A 15,639-nucleotide genomic window follows, 5' to 3' on the forward strand; every position below is an offset into this window, starting at 1 on the left:
CTCTCAGCCTAGCCTTCCTCACAGCGTTGTTGGGATTAAATGAGAGGGGGAGAACCATATGTGCCGCTTTGAACTCCTTGGATGAGAAGGTGTGGTATACTGCTTTTGTTGTTGTTGTTTCGTCGTTTAGTCGTGTCCGACTCTTCGTGACCCCCTGGACCAGAGCATGCCAGGCACTTCTGTCTTCCACTGCCTCCCGCAGTTTGGTCAAACTCATGCTGGTATCTTTGAGAACACTGTCCAACCATCTCGTCCTCTGTCGTCCCCTTCTCCTTGGGCCCTCCATCTTTTCCAGCATCAGGGTCTTTTCCAGGGAGTCTTCTCTTCTCATGCGGTGGCCAAAGTCTTGGAGCCTCAGCTTCAGGATCTGTCCTTCCAGTGAGCACTCAGGGCTGATTTCCTTCAGAATGGATGTGTTTGATCTTCCTGCAGTCCATGGGACTCTCAAGAGTCTCCTCCAGCACCATAATTCAAAAGCATCCATTCTTCAGCGATCAGCCTTCTTTATGGTCCAGCTCTCACTTCCATACATCACTACTGGGAAAACTATAGCTTTAACAATATGGACCTTTGTTGGCAAGGTGATGTCTCTGCTTTTTAAGACGCTGTCTAGGTTTGCCATTGCTTTTCTCCCAAGAAAGGTGTGGTATAAATGCAGCCAATCAAGAGAAGATAAGGCGGCCTCTCATTAACCTGGTCCTGAGCTGTATTGTGACTTCTGTGTTAGCTCCAGCACCTTGAACTTTGTCCCATAGCTTCTGGTCGATATCAGACGTCCCCAGCTTGATGTTCCCCATATGTTTTAAGACCACAGCTCCAACCTGACCTGTGGTAGATGGGAGTTGTATTCCAGCTGCAGAGGATGGCAACAGAGATGATAAAGGGTCTAGAAACCAAGCCGTATGAGGAACAGTTGAAGGAGCCATGTTTAACTTGGAAAAGAGGAGACTGAGAGATCATCATCTTCAAATATCTCAAGGGCTATCACATGGAAGATGGAGAAAGCTTGTTTTCTCCTGCTCCAGAAAGTAGGACTCTAACCAATGGATTTGAGTTACAGAAAAGGAGATTCTGATAAAACTTCAGGAAGAACTGTCTAATGGTGATGTCAGGGAACTGACATCGGAGCTAGAGGCGGAGGGAAGGCTCTCAAATGATGCTGGAGAAGGGCCCAGCAGGGAGAGAAGCAGCTCAGCAGATGGGGAAGCTAATCAGCGCAACACCAGGGATAAAGGGGGGCAGATGGGGGAATCGGAGAGAGGGCTCCAGGACTCTTCACCGGACACCAGCGGAGAGAACACGGGTCCTCCGCTACCCACGCCCTCCCTGCGCAGAAGACTTCTGCGCAGGGAGAGTAGGAGGAGACTTGGCGTCAAACAGCTTTTATGCTGGAAAAGGTTTAAGCAACGCCCACTGACGGATTCTGCTAGCGACTGAGGCAGCCACGAAGTGAAGGGCTGTCCAGACAGAAAGGTTTAACAAAGCAACACAGCCAGGAGTGGCGGTAACTTATGCATGAGCAACCCATACTCATTACAGGTAATGTGATAGGAATTTTGAGGTCTTAGATATCTGGTAATGTTCATAACCGCACGTACATAGATCAGCACACGAAGACCGACCTGAAGCCATTTTGATTCCTAAACTGAGCAAATGTTTTCTCTGCAAGGTCAAAGTGGAAAAGCCTCCCCATTGTCTTTTCCTTCACAAATCCTGTCTTAAGGGTATGTCTGTGTTTGAATAGGGTGTGAGCCTGTGACCTGGCCCAGGAACTAAGTATTTATCATTACAAAAGACTGGCCAGGCTCCCCAGGAAATCCAATCAAGTAACCTGCCAGACAGGAGATAAACAAGGACAGGAGAAAAACAACATTCAAATTTCTGTTTAGACCGCCTTTTCTGTGATGTAGGTGTGATGTATCTGGGGGGTGGTCTTAGGTTACACCCCTTCTGTGATGTATGTATGATGTTTCTGGGGGTGGTCTTGATCTACAGGGTGGCAATTTCAAAAGTCTTTATAAGGCCTTGCGTGCCATTTTTCTGGGTCCCTCCTCTCTCCTGCGGGTGAGGGGAGCACCCTGTTGCAACAGATCAATAAAGGCCAAGCCTACAGGCTGCTGTTTTGCTCCAAGTTATCCTGGTTGGTGTCTTTGTTTTTGTCCAAGGGAGCCCTCGGATTTTTCCATTAACAGTAAAAGCTGTTCCAGAGTGGAATGGACTCCATCGGGAGGTTGTGGATGGATGCTCCTAGCTTGGAGGATTTTAAGCAGAGGTTGGATGGCCAACTCTCATGGATGCTTTAGCTGAGATTCCTGTATTGCAGGGGGTTGGACGGGACGACTGTTGGGGTCCCTTCCAGGTCTAAGATTCTATAGTTATGTGGAGGGTGCTAGGCTGGGGAAGCCTGATGTCGATAATCTGCTTCCATCGGCTCCCTGGGAAGGAGGGAGGGAGTGTCGAGTGCGTGACATGCTGCCCTGCCTGGGCGCTGTGGTCTGTCTTTTGCTATCTCTGCGGGCTGTTCTGGAGGAAGTGGAAGAGCTGCTCCAAAAAGGGACAGCTGCAAAAACAAAACAGAAATGGCTAAAGCAAGGTACACATATGACCTTAAGCAACCGCGGCCACCATCCTCCCCTGCATTGTAGCATGCTTGGATTTGTATATGCTAAGTGACTGTTTATATGTAGCTGTTTGTTCAGGCGGCAGCAAATTTAAGGCTTGCGGTCTTAGCCTGGGAGCAGCTGTATTCAGCACTCTTTCAAGAGGAAGTCCTCCCTCTTCAAGTGGCTATTGTGCGGTTCACTGTTTAATCGAAATGGTACAGCATGGAAACATCTGCGCTGACTCTGGTTGAGGGTGAATGCAGGAACTGAGCACTTCCCAGGTAGAGCTGCCGCAGAACTGGGTGCTAGGACACAGCCAACCGTCGAAATGTGTGCTTCTCCTGATTTTGCAGTGCAGTCCTCCAGCCAAGCAATGCATGCAAAATGCCATATAATGGAGGAAATCATCCATAAAAATGTATATTAATGAAAATAATGCACTATTTTAGGAGAAATTGCTTTGCAGAAATGCATGCACATTATGAGAAATTAGCATTAAAAGGCAGAGAAGTTTTCATTGAAAAAACAAAAAACAAAAAGTCCACAAACTGATGTGAAAAAGTAGAGGACTGCACTTAAGATTTTGAAAACGAGAAATAGGGTGGGGGGGAGCTGAAACTGAGTGATTCATTTGTTTTTACTCAGGGCATGCCCTTCAATCTTGGAAACACAAGGGCTGGTCTAACTCGAGGGTAGGTAAGTGGTGACTCTGCTTCTCCCCCCCCCCACTACTCTAAAATGGGTTGAGAACTTGTGGTCCCCCAGACATTTTACCTTGAAGTGGGCTGGAAGCATATTGGCAGCCAGTTCTTCTGGTATTGTGTGGATCTTATATGATACTCTCTTTTTTAAAAACTTTTTATTTTGCTTTTGCAATATTAGCCACGGCAAACAATGACATCGGAGGTTTGGCAGGAAGAATGCATGATGAGTGAAAATAGCACTTAGATGTGATCCCTGCATTGCAAAGAGTTGAACTAGTTTACCCTTGGGGTCCCTTCCAGCTCCACAATTCTGTGATTCTATAAATCCCATGTGGGATGCGGGTGGCGATGTGGGTTAAACCACAGAGCCTAGGACTTGCTGATCAGAAGGTCAGTGGTTCAAATCCCCACGACGGGGTGAGCTCCCGTTGCTCGGTCCCTGCTCCTGTCAACCTAGCAGTTCAAAAACATGTCAAAGTGCAAGTAGATAAATAGGTACCACTCCCGTGGGAAGGTAAACGGCGTTTCCGTGTGCTGCTCTGCTTCGCCAGAAGCGGCTTAGTCCTGCTGGCCACATGACCCGAAAGCTGTATGCCGGCTCCCTCGGCCAGTAAAGCGAGATGAGCGCCGCAACCCCAGAGTCGGCCATGACTGGACCTAATGGTCAGGGGTCCCTTTACCTTTTATAAATCCCATAATGCCTAACCATTGGCCAGGATTGCCGAGGCTGATGGGAACTGGAGTCCAACAACATAGAGAGGTCCACAGGCTCCCCAACTCTTCTATAAAAGGATTTTTGGGGGGGGGGAGCTGAAATATGTGGTCATCGCAAGCAGAATTACCGCTTCGGCTACCAGAAGTGTGGGGGCCCTTGGAGAGAAAGGTTTGCCTGCCCCCACCCTACTGCTTGAAATAACACTGGAAAAAGTCATTTCTCACCAATATGAGCACCTAACAAGTCTGTATCCGCTTTTATGAATTCAGTGTGATTGATAGGTTGGGTGTGGGGTCTGCCTACCCACTCCTTCCTCCTATCTGCATGCAAGGACAGTTGAGATCTATGGGGTGCTCAGCTGATGCATTGACATTCCACCTTTGGATTGATGACATGCAGGCGCCGCTGTTTATTCGAAGGCAGCCGGGTCAATGCCTTGTTTGGCATTTTTTCCATTGCACCAGGTGCTTTGACTCAAGCATGCAGACGCACATACACACACCCCACCACTTGACTTTTCAGAGGAGATGGCATACAGCAGCAGGCACGGTACAAATGGACTCATTCTCGCTCCCTGAGCCATACAAGTGCCATTTCTGCACACTCCTTAGAACTTCACCTAAAAGGTAAAGGTAAAGGGACCCCTGACCGTTAGGTCCAGTCGTGGCCGACTGTGGAGTTGCGGGGCTCCTCTCGCTTTATTGGCCGAGGGAGCCGGCGTACAGCTTCCGGGTCATGTGGCCAGCATGACTAAGCCGCTTCTGGCGAACCAGAGTGGTACCTATTTATCTACTTGCACTTTGACGTGCTTTCAAACTGCTAGGTTGGCAGGAGCAGGGACTGAGCCACGGGAGCTCGCCCCATCGCAGGGATTCGAACCACCGACCTTCTGATCGGCAAGTCCTAGGCTCTGTGGTTTAACCCACAGCGCCACCCGCGTCCCTAGAACTTCACCTACTCGTTCATTAATTTTACTCGGTTGACTCTGAGTAAGGGCTCCTATGCACATTCTATGGTCCCGTTTGAGAAAGTGGCAATTCAGGTTTACCCCACATTGCCATTTGCTCCAATCTCTCACTAAAGAGTGGGTTTTCCCTTGGAAAGGAGCAGCTCGGGGAAGAAACTGCTTGAACCCATGCCCGGAAGGTGTGTTCAAGCGAAAAACCACCCATCCCTGTGCTTTCTTGGAACAAGCAGAAGTGTGAATGAGCCCTAAAACTTAGTTGAATACCACCCTTTCTCCCTCTGTCCATCTGCTACCTCTACTTGCAGTTTGCAAAGGGTAAAATTAAATTAGGGTGATGGCTGACGCATGCCCACCTAAGCCCAATTGTATACAGAGAGAGCCAGTGTGGTGTAGTGGTTAAGAGTGGTGGACTCGTAATCTGGTGAACCGGGTTCGCTTCTCTGCTCCTCCACATGTAGTTGCTGGGTGATCTTGGGCCAGTCACACTTCTCTGAAGTCTCTCAGCCCCACTCACCTCACAGAGTGTTTGTTGTGGGGGAGGAAGGGAAAGGAGAATGTTAGCCGCTTTGAGACTCCTTTGGGTAGTGATAAAGCGGGATATCAAATCCAAACTCTTCTTCGAAAGCCACCTCTTTTACACATACAAAATCCTTGGTCCATCTTTGGTGGAAGGATCTCAAGGCCTGGGAAATATCCTGGAGAAGTGCCACCAGCCAGATGAGACCAAATGGGTATGATGGACCAATGACTCTGTAGAACATGGACCTTTGTCCCTTCAGATGATGCTGAGTTTCATCTCCACCATACCTTAAAAAAAATAAAGCAAGCTGGACCACAGTCTGCCTGAAGGAAAGGCAGGGGGGCCTTTCCTAGGTGACTGACTGCCCACCCCCAACCTTCTCAAGCCCCCACCAGTGACCAGGACATCCTTCTGGCCTGCTTTGACCAATTCCCATGTTACATTTGCTTTGTTCATCCTCCTAAACTCTTTCAAAAGGAAAGTCAGAAATAAGTCAGTGTCTCAGTTGCCGTTAAGATACATGTATATTTTAGTGCACGCTAATAAAAGCACATGCTTTAAAACTGCGCCATCATTCTCCTTCCACAAATAGTCTTCCGGTGGGTTTCTCGGCCAGCATAAAGACTGAAACAATGCAGTTTTGCAGAAGCCACATTCGAGCCTTAATGGCTGTCAATCTGACTTCAATAACGTGATGTAATAATTAAGAGGTCCAGTGGGGGGGTGGGATGGACCTAAAACCCTTTTGCGCCTTAAACTGCTCCTGCAGGAATGAAGTGTGCAAACTTCTGCAGTCATCTGGGCATTGTCTTTGCTTGCGAAAAATATCCATCTTTCGTTTGGGGTCTTGGACTTCTCTTTTTCCGCTGCTTTCTCTCTGACGGCGAAGAGATCGGGGGTTGAGCACAGTGGAGTTAACATAACAGGGAGTCAGGACATGTGGAGGTCCCGTGACCGATGAAGACGCCTCTTGCTGTAGCCTTTGTGAAGCTCACTACCAGCAGAGATGCAGAAACTGGCTAAAAATGGGAGAGCTGTGATTCACTAGAACTAGGCCCCATTTGGCCCAGGGCACTGTCTCCAACAGTGGTCAGCTGAAACTCCAAAGCTGAACATGGAAGATGAAAACTCTCCCCTGTTATTTGTCCCAGTGTCTGGCGTACACACCATACATTTAAAGCACACCCCCTCCAAAAAAGAATCCAGGGAACTGTCTTTTCTTGTGGGTGCTGGTAATTGTAGTTCTGTGGGGGGAGGGACTACAGTTCCCAGGTATCTGGGCCTTTTGGGGGGGGGTGTGTGCTTTAAATATACAGGGCAGAATTCAACTAATAAGCCCCACCAGCAGAAAACCTGCACAAATGATTCTACAATGGGGCTTCCCCCATTTCCTTCTCCTGTGCGCTCCCTGAAATTGCCTTGGCTTGGGGTGTCCGGGGGGGGGGGGGAAACCCTGGCCATTTTGCAGAAGCACCTCCCTAACTTTCCAGGGCTTTCTGGAACAACATTTTCTCTAGCAGCTGGAACCAAGGGCAGTATGTGCAGGCCAGTGGCGTAGCGTGGGGCGTGCAGGGGGGGCCAGCCGCACCAGGCGCAACATCTGGGGGTTAGGGTTAAGGGGTGCAAATTACTTGCCTTGCCCCGGGTGCTGACAACCCATGCTACGCCACTGGTGCAGGCCACCTCCTATGTGTTTTCCTGGGGGCGAAGCACATGAAAATTTTCTGATGCTGACACGTACCATATTTTTTGCTCTATAAGACACACCAGACCATAAGACGCACCTAGTTTTTGGAAGACGAAAACGAGGAAAAAAAATTCTGAATCCCAGAAGCTAGGACAGCACGCGGGATTGCTGCGCAGCGATCCTGCTGGCTGTCCTGGCTTATGGGATAGCCGCAAACAGCCTCTCCTGGGCAAGGGGAGCCTTTATCCCCTGCCTGGGAGAGGCTGCGCACGGCTAAGGCTCCCCCAAGAGCCGTGCTCCCTTTAAAGAGTGTGCAGAGTCTGTGTGCGGCTCTTGGGGACTTTTCCCCGAGGAGGGAGAAGGGCACACGCTCCACGCAGCTCTTTAAAGGGAGCACTGAGCAGAGCCTCCCACCTGCATTCGCTCCATAAGATGCACACACATTTCCCCTTACTTTTTAGGAGGGGGAAAGTGCATCTTATAGAGCGAAAAATACGGTACTCTGGGGTAACTCTGGCCGCTCCCCAGCCACTGGCGTCATTTCCTCCAGCCTAAGTAAGGGGTTGTTGCAAAGAAGCACAATTGCTCAAACCGTTGGCCCGAACCGCCCCTAGGGTAGCAGAAGGAGGAAATGCCTTTGCATCCTGCGAACTCATCTGCCCTGCGGATGGCAATGACCAGGCACTTGCGCAAGGTGGGTCATGTGCACAGAAAGAGGTGGAGGGTCAGGAAAGTGGTGGGAACGTCTTGAATGTGTTGCACCAGACAGAGGAGGTCACCCCCTCCAGCATCCAGCTTCAATGGAAGTCTTCGGGTTTGAGAGTTAAGAGAGAGGGAGACAAAACTTGTCTCTGCCCAGTCTCTCAAAGTCGAGCATAATTCGGTAAACTTCTATTGTGTCGCCCTCTCGCTTGCCTTTTCTCTAAACTAAAAAGCCTCTCCTGCCGCAGCCTTACAGAGGAGCGGCTCCATCCCCTTAATCATTTCAGTCTCTTTTCCAAACCTTTTCCAACTCTGCAATCTCATAGCTGTCAACCGTCCCTTATTTGGTGGAAACTCCCTTATCCCAGTGCCGTGTCCCACTGCTGTCCCTTATTGATGATGTCCCTTAAATTTCCAGGGTTTCATGTTCGCCTGGCTCGGGAGGGAAGCAGCGGCTTGGGGTCCTCCGCCGTGAGAGGGAGCGCGCGCACGAGCTGCCACGTCTCCGTCTCCCCCTCCCCCTTTTCCCCCTCAGGGGCGTGTCGTGAGGAGACGGGTGGCGGCGGGTGGGCAGGCAGCCCCTCTCTTACTGCCAGGGGAAGCCGGAGGCGGCAGTGGCGGCTGAGGAGGCGGCCTGAGGGAGGAGGAAGAGGAGGGGATGGGGAGGGATGCAGAAGGGCGGCACTTCAGCAGCTGCCACGGCGCCACAACCGCCTCATGCCGGGCTCGTGGGCGGTGTGGGCGAGAGTCTCTCTCCCTCCCTCCTCTCTTGGGCGGGGAAGGGCCGATGGAACTCCTCGCGCCAGGACGACGGCAGCCCCGATGTGCTGCTTAGCATCCCCTCCAACCAGTGCAGCATCTTAATGTAGTGATTTCCCCCTCTGCATCCCTTTCATAACTCTATTTTTATAAATCATTTGTCCATCCATAGTTCAAATTTTTACTACAAGTGTTCTGTCAATCCTACCAATGTATGTAACTCTTTACAACAGCTTTTCAACTAAATTATAAACTTTCCCCATTCTTTATTAAAGAGGTCCTCTTCCTGGTTTCTAATTCTGCCTGTAAGCTTTGCCATCTCGACATCATTCATCAGTTTTGTCTGTCACTCTTCCTTGGTCGGAGTTGTAGACCCTTAGGATCATCTAGTCCAGCCGCCTGCAAAACACAGTCAGTCGCAGCAAAAGCAGCATAGCTTCATGAGTGGCGGATTTCTGTATAAGCTAAGCAAAATCCCTTATTTTGGCTGCTGATCCCTTATTTTCGAGGCTGCTGGTCCCTTATTTTCAAATCTGTAAGTTGACAGCTATGTTCAATCTCTTTTCTGAGGTGGGCCAACCAGATATCTCTTTCCTCGCATTTCCATCCCGGCAGCTCCCTTTGCCGGTCTGCTGGAGGTTGCTAAACCTATTGCATCTTGCTTCAGTGAGGTACGGCGACCCGGTATCTCCGCTTCCCAGCAGAGGCATTAAGAGGTTCACGCTTGGCAGCAAAGAGCTTTTCGAAGCGAGGCTTAATGGTGCGTGGCCCCGCCGATTGAGCTGAAGATGCTGAATTTCCCCCCAAAAAAATGAGCTGGCTCTCGACTGTGCAGGGATAATAGGAGGCCTGGAACCATCCCTTTGTGCTGTACAAAGGAAGCTGATCTCTGCACTGGTCCTTAGGGGTCCAGTGCTTTGCTTCTCTCCCAGGAAAACTGGACGGGGTGTTATACCTCCCTGCTCCTGGGCAGCACCAGGGACAAACTCACTGCTAACTGGCCATGGAAGGTGGGGAGGGGGACAGGTTGAGTGTACGGGTTCTACAGTGTGCCCCGCAAGACGAATGCCTCGCAAGACGGAAAACTCGCTAGACGAAAGAGTTTTCCGTTTTGGAGGTGCTTCGCAAAACGAATTTCCTATGGGCTTGCTTTGCAAGACGACAATGTCTTGCGAGTTCCTGCTGGTTCCCCCCCCTTTTTCTAAGCCGCTAAGCCACTTATCAGCTGATCCGATCAGCAGATAAGCCGCTAATAGCGCTAATCCGCTAATCCGTCAATGGGCTTGCTTCGCAAGACGAAAAAACCGCTAGACGAAGAGAATCACAGAACGGATTCTTTTCGTCTTGTGAGGCACCACTGTACCTTAATGTCAGAGATGGTATGCCTTTGAATACTAGTTGCCAGAAACCACAGCAGAGTTGCATTCAAGTCTTGCCTGCAGGCTTCCCAAGGCCATCTGGTTGGCCACTGTGGCTTGATCCAGCAGCGCCCTCTCCTTCTGCAGACCCTCCATGCGCCCCTATTTTCCAGAGACAGTCCCGGATTTACAGAAGCCATCCCAGTTTCTGAATTTATCCCAAAATGTCCCACTTTTCCTTAGGACATCCCTATTTTCACCAGAGAAATGTTGGAGGGTATGGAAGGACGTCCCTATTTTAATCGGAGAAATGTTGGATGGTATGGAGTTATGCGACCCCTGAGCCAAGGAGCTAAGTAACAATACAACCTCTATAAAAATGTTTTATTATCTTTTTATAAATGTTGGAAGCTGCTCAGAGCGGCTGGGGCAACCCATTCAGATGGGCAGGGTATAATAATAATTAATAATTAATAATAATAATAATAATAATAATAATAATAATAATAATAATAATTACTACAGTGGTACTTGGGTTAAGTACTTAATTCGTTCCGGAGGTCTGTTGTTAACCTGAAACTGCTCTTAACCTAAAGCACCACTTTAGCTAATGAGGCCTCCTGCTGCTGCCACGCCGCCGGAGCACAAATTCTGTTCTTATCCTGAAGCAATGTTCTTAACCCAAGGTACTATTTCTGGGTTAGTGGAGTCTGTAACCTGAAGCGTATGTAACCCAAGGTACCACTGTACTACTACTACGATTACCATATTGCCCCAAATATGCCTCACTTTTTTCCACATTCCCACCGTGAAAAATTAAAGTGTGGCTGAAATTTGCAACCTTGCAAAAATGGGCTTTTGCGATATCGTTGCTGAAAGAGACATACATTAAACGGAACAGGTGTGTGTGCCTGTGGAATTTTAAGGGAGCGGCTTATATTCTGGCATTGTTTTTTTCTCTCTCTCACCCCCCGGTGATTTTTAAAGGTGCGATTTATTTGCGGGTGTGGCTTATATTCGGGCCAATACGGTATTATTATTATTATTACTGAATAGTGCTTCCCTATTCTCATTGGAAAAATATTGGAGGGTAGGCTTCTGGCCTTACGTTCTTCGGTCTCTTGCTTTCAAGCTTCTGAATGATTCCTACAAAAACTGACCTCCTTGTTAGTGTGAGCAGCTACTTTCCATGTGGAGTCTTCTAAGGGGCGTGTGAGGGGTGATGGGCAAAGGTTCAGGGACCAACATCTCTCTCAAACAACTACTTGAAACCAGTGGCTTACCAGTTTTTGCTGGGCTCCAGCACCCATCAGCCCCAGCCGGTGTGACCAAATGTCAGGAACAATGGGAATTGTAGTCTGGCAACTTCTAGAGGGGAAACACGTTCCCCACCCCTGTGCTAAAGCCATATTATCATAGTCTGCCGTGACTGCTAGAGTGTGCCTGAGTGGTACCGCTTGTGTGTTGCCTAGCAACCAGTGCTAGGATCAGCGTTGTGCAGTCCAGCCATCGCTGTCAGAAGTATCAGGGTTCTGCTAAGTTTGGGCCGCAAAGCTGAATCCTCAGGTATCGGATTCCAGCTAAAGGATGCAAATGTAGAAATGAGTCACTTTATGCACAGCTGAGAAGTTGGCTTTATTTCTCTCCACTGCTATATGTGTGCAAGGCTGTCATCACACTGTAGTTAGCGTGGCTGCTGACAGATGGCGCTGTCCCTGCAAACTGCAGCCTGGTGGCAACTGGGAAGAGGGGAAAGCGGCACGACAGGGCAAAATTCTGCAGTTCAGTTTTCCAGCAGAGTTTTATGCATCTACAATGGGCAAAGTGTGTGTGTGTTAAAATGCGTGCGCTTGTGAAAACAGCATATCAAATGCATGATATCAGGGGAAAGACAAATGTCTGGGGAAATATGCTTTGCAAAAATGTGTATGTTAGAGGAGAAATTTGCACCAAAATGCTGGTGAATTTTCACGAGGACCTAAAAATTACAATTGCAGACTTGACCCGGGCTAATGGCAGTCATCTCCAGATCACCCAGGGGCTAAGGCCCTATCTCAAGTGCCATCTCATTCAAAGGAAACTCAGAACCCAGTAGAGTGCCTGTGGACTTCCCACCACTTGAGGAAACAGTGAAGAATTCCACATTAAGTATGGGTGCAGGAAATTCTGGGCTATTAAGCAACCTCCTCACTCCCCCCCCCCCATCAGGGTGTTTGGGCTGTGTGTTCATCAATATGCGGATGATACCCAGCTCTGCCTCTCTTTCAAATCAGAACCAGTGAAGGCGGTGAAGGTCCTGTGTGAGTGTCTGGAGGCGGTTGGAGGATGGATGGGGGCTAACGGATTGAGGTTGAACCCTGACAAGACAGAAGTACTGTTTTGGGGGGACAGGAGGTGGGCGGGTGTGGGTGTGGGGGACTCCCTGGCCCTGAATGGGGTCACTGTGCCCCTGAAAGACCAGGTGCGCATCCTGGGAGTCATTTTGGACTCACAGTTGTCCATGGAGGCACAAGTCAATTCTGTGTCCAGGGCAGCTGTCTACCAGTTCCATCTGGTACGCAGGATGAGACCCTACCTACTCGTGGACTGTCTCCTCAGCGTGGTACATGCTCTGATTATCTCCCACTTGGACTACTGCATGCGTTCTATGTGGGGCTGCCTTTGAAGGTGACTCAGAAACTACATTTAATCCAGAATGCGGCAGCTAGACTGGTGACTGCGGGCGGCTGCCGAGACCACATAACACCGGTCCTGAAAGACATACATTGGCTCCCAGTACGTTTCTGAGCACAATTCAAAGTGTTGGTGCTGACCTTTAAAGGCTTAAACGGCCTCGGTCCAGTATACCTGAAGGAGCGTCTCCACCCTCATCGTTCTATCTGGACACTGAGGTCCAGCGCCGAGGGCCTTCTGGCGGTTCCCTCCCTGCGAGAAGCCAAGTTACAGGAAACCAGGCAGAGGGGCTTCTTGGTAGTGGTGCCCGTACCGTGGAACGCCCTCCCACCAGATGTCAAGGAAATAAACAACTATCTAACTTTTAGAAATCTGAAGGCAGCTCTGTTTCAGGAAGTTTTTAATGTTTGATGTTTTATCGTGTTTTTAATATTCTGTTAGGAGCCGCCCAGAGTGGCTGGGGAAACCCAGCCAGATGGGCGGGGTATAAATAAATTATTATTATTATTATTGTCAGAGCTGCCCGAGGTCCCAGCTCACAAAGGACCAACGCCAGTTCGTTGTTATATACAAAAGTCTTTATTGAAGTTCAGTTTCACCTTCAAAGCCGTAGCGTGCAGCTCTACGTCTGAAACTCTAGACCGCTGAAGCTCCATCTGAATCTCCTCCCCCCAGACACCAGTTTAAGACTCTAGCTTTGCTCCACCTCTTCCTCTGCTCTTTCCTCCTCTGGTTCTGCCTGTCAGCTGGGGTCTCGCCCTTCCTAGACTCTTCTGACGCTGAGTCCCCTGAGTCTTCCCCCTGCCTCCGGCGGGCTTTAGGACCTGGTTCCCAATCTGGGTTTTCTGCTGTCCCACGTGCCTGTACATTCGAACTTGGCGCATGCGCCCAGCCGGCAACCTTCCTCCTGACCGTTACACTGCTCCTGTCACTGCTTCCCCCTTCGGGGAGGCTAGCTGGACCTGACCTCCCCTCCGTTCCCCCACTCTCCAATAGAGGCGTGGTCAGCCCTGACTCATCTTCTCTCCCTGCTGGAGGAAACGCTGGTCCTGACACCTGGGACTCTTCCCCCCCACTACGCTCTGGTGGGGAAGCTGGTCCTGATCTCCCACTGCTGCTTTGGGAGTCCCCGCTGGCCCCTTGTTTCTGGCGTGTCCCCCCTGAGACCCCCCTTGCCCTGACCATCGGCGCCTCCTTCTGGGAATCTTCTGATTCGCTGGAGAAGCTCATGGAATCTCTCGGGTCGCTGTCATACTCCCCTACGCTGCCCTCAGATCCTTCCCCTTCGCTCTCCATTTCCTCTCTCCCCTGTACCTCTGTTCCTGACCCCCTGACAATTATTATTATTATTATTATTATTAATTAAACACACAGACACATAAAAATTGCAAACTCGTGTGGAAATGTGGAGAACTGGACTTAAGACTGAGAAAAGCAAAAGAGACCGAGAGAAACGGAAATTAAGATTTACCTATAGACTCTCCTGCACCCCAGAAAATGAAGTTTATGGGAAAGTTCCCTTGGTGGCACTTTCGAATAGAGGGGATGAGGGATAGATGGCAGTTCTGTGTGTACTTGCAGGGTGTCCATTTTCTCTCCTGCCCTATTTCCTCTCCCACTGGTGCCCCCAAATATTGGTGGCGGCTAAGGGCTCCCTTCTAACTGACAGCTGTTCAGTTCAGCACATGTGCAGAGAGAGCTATGATGGGGGAATTCTAGTACTCCTGTCTCGGGACTTGGATTCCAAATATTTACACATAGGGGATTATTGCTTAGTTGGATGGTGGAGTGGGGGGGGGGAATGGAGAGATCTGGAAGAACATGCAAGAGATTAGCAAGTAAAAGAAATATTTACTCTGGGGCCTTAAGTCTTCCGGAGCTTCTGGCAAGTGTGGTGCAACTTGGGGGAGGAAGAACAGGAGCTACAGGTGCTTGGATGGGCAGAACAAATTTGGTCTCCCAAATCAGTCTACTTCCAAAAGCAGGCATTCAGAGAGTAACAATCTAAGCGGGGCTTGACACTGGGGCCCCATCCTGTCCTGCTCAGCTCTCCCGCTAGTCTTTAGCCTAAGGTTACCAGATTTTTTTCAATGAATCTGGGGACACTTTTCAACTTCAATGGATTTTGTATGGGGACTGATTTGTAAACCCGAGGACTGTCCTCGGGAAACGGGGACATCTGGCAACCTTACTTTAGCCATAGATTTTCAAGTTCATCCCGATAATCATATGGGCTAGCAACCTGATTCTCTTTTGAGTGGAAAGCTGTAGGCTGGAGAGCAGAAAGGCGAAGTCAGCTGGAAAGAGGGATTATAGCTTGTAGGCTCGCCCCACTTTGAGCCTCTGGGAAAAAGATTTTGGCTGCAATTCTAACCCTGCTTACCCGGGAGTAAGCATCATTGAATTCAGCAGGATTTATTTCTGAATAGACTTGTTTAGGATTGGAGCGTTAGCTGGCTTGTATTGGCTGAACAACATGGCAATAGAAAGTTGTGTACGCCTTGGAAACTTTCCCCCAGCCTGATACCCTGGAAATGTTTTGGACTACAACTTCCATCAGACACAGCTGTGCTGTGCTGGCTGGGGCTGATGGGAGTTGTAGGACAGAGACTGGAGGGCCATCGGTCATGGATGCTTTAGTTGAGATTCCTGCATTGCAAGGGGGTTGCACTAGATGACCCGGTGACCCCTTCCAACTCTATGATCCTAGGTTGGCGAAGGTTTCTTCCATGCTGTGTTTAAAGGTAAAGGGACCCCTGACCATTAGGTCCAGTCATAACCGACTTTGGGGTTGCGGCGCTCATCTCACTTTATTGGCCAAGGGAGCCTCCGTACAGCTTCTGGGTCATGTGGCCAGCATGACTAAGCCGCTTCTGGCAAACCAGAGCAGCGCACGGAAACGCCATTTACTTTCCCACCAGAGCGGTACCTATTTATCTACTTGCACTTTG

General features: G+C 49.6%; 1 long non-coding RNA gene across 1 annotated transcript; it reads left to right on the forward strand.

Moving 5' to 3' along the window:
- The first annotated feature begins 369 nt into the window (after positions 1 to 369).
- On the forward strand, positions 370 to 2,135 carry LOC309537530. Its single transcript, XR_014221959.1, has 2 exons — positions 370 to 1,102; positions 1,540 to 2,135. It is a non-coding gene; the product is annotated as an uncharacterized lncRNA (long non-coding RNA).
- The last annotated feature ends 13,504 nt before the right edge of the window (positions 2,136 to 15,639 follow it).

The sequence above is a fragment of the Podarcis vaucheri genome (assembly GCF_965113315.1).
Source record: "Podarcis vaucheri genome assembly, chromosome: 7".
Lineage (NCBI taxonomy): Eukaryota > Metazoa > Chordata > Lepidosauria > Squamata > Lacertidae > Podarcis > Podarcis vaucheri.